This window comes from Oxyura jamaicensis (assembly GCF_011077185.1).
Source record: "Oxyura jamaicensis isolate SHBP4307 breed ruddy duck chromosome 3 unlocalized genomic scaffold, BPBGC_Ojam_1.0 oxy3_random_OJ97556, whole genome shotgun sequence".
NCBI classification, from domain to species: domain Eukaryota; kingdom Metazoa; phylum Chordata; class Aves; order Anseriformes; family Anatidae; genus Oxyura; species Oxyura jamaicensis.
In genome coordinates this window covers 1-1,002 of record NW_023303733.1, presented here as the reverse complement: position 1 = coordinate 1,002, position 1,002 = coordinate 1, and the positions used below count along the sequence as shown (strand labels likewise).

At 56.4% G+C, this 1,002-nt stretch overlaps 1 non-coding gene across 1 annotated transcript; it reads left to right on the top strand.

Moving 5' to 3' along the window:
* Positions 1–928: 928 nt before the first annotated feature.
* Positions 929–1,001, top strand: TRNAR-ACG. The gene has a single exon. It is a non-coding gene; the product is annotated as a tRNA-Arg (tRNA).
* The last annotated feature ends 1 nt before the right edge of the window (position 1,002 follows it).

Genomic DNA, 1,002 nt, shown 5'->3' with positions numbered 1-1,002 from the left:
TGTTCTCCAGGACCCTGTATATCCAGGGCTTTCAGATAGTCACCCGGCCTGCAGTACTGCATGACATTATCCCATCCCAGGTGCAGGACACCACATTTGCCTTTGCTGAGCTCCTTCTCCCTGTCCAGGTCACTCCGAATGACAGTCGTCCCCGTTGGTGTCACTCATGAGCTCATCCCACCCTATTCCTAAGTAAATCAGTGAAAAACCCTAACCCTAACCCTAACCTTAAAGTTCCCCGAGGAGCGGTGGCTCTTGAAGCACGTGGCACACTCACAGCTTTGACACAATAAGTTACAAGATGATGCTCCCATGGTACCAACACCAGAGAGATGGGCAAAAAGCCTGAAGGAGGAAGGACCTCAGGAGGAGAGCTGCCTCTTGCACCTCCAGGACAGCCAGGCCATTTCAGGGTGAGACAGGCAGGAGTCAAACCTGAAGTCTCCTGATCCATAGTCAGGTGTGTTGTCCATTGCACCACTGGCCCTAGCCCCCTGCCCAAATTGTGCCCCCACCGTGTTTTCTGCACCACCTGGGTGTGTTGGTGGCTGGAGGGAACTGGGGGCACTGTTCTTTACAGCCCAGCCCAGCATGGAGTTGGCCTTCAAAGGTGAAAGGACACACTGATGGCTCCTGTCCAAAGCGGTTGCCCTCCAGGACCCGGTATGTCCAGGGATTTCAGACAGTCACCCAGCCTGCAGTACTACAGGACATTATCCCATCTCAGTCCCTGACCATACCCCCTCAAACACAACATCTCAGCCTGTTTTCCAGGCACACCTTGCCCACAGTTACTCATCAGCCTTCAGCTAGCTTTCTCTCAGCAGTGCTCAGTAGGGGCCGACTGGCTCTTCCTGAGCCCCGTCCCATCCCCAGCTCCCTGCAGAGCCCCTGCAGGGGTGGGGGTCCCGGGACCCCAGCAAGACCAGGGCCAGTGGCGCAATGGACAACGCGCCTGACTACGGATCAGGAGACTGCAGGTTCGACTCCTGCCTGGCTCGG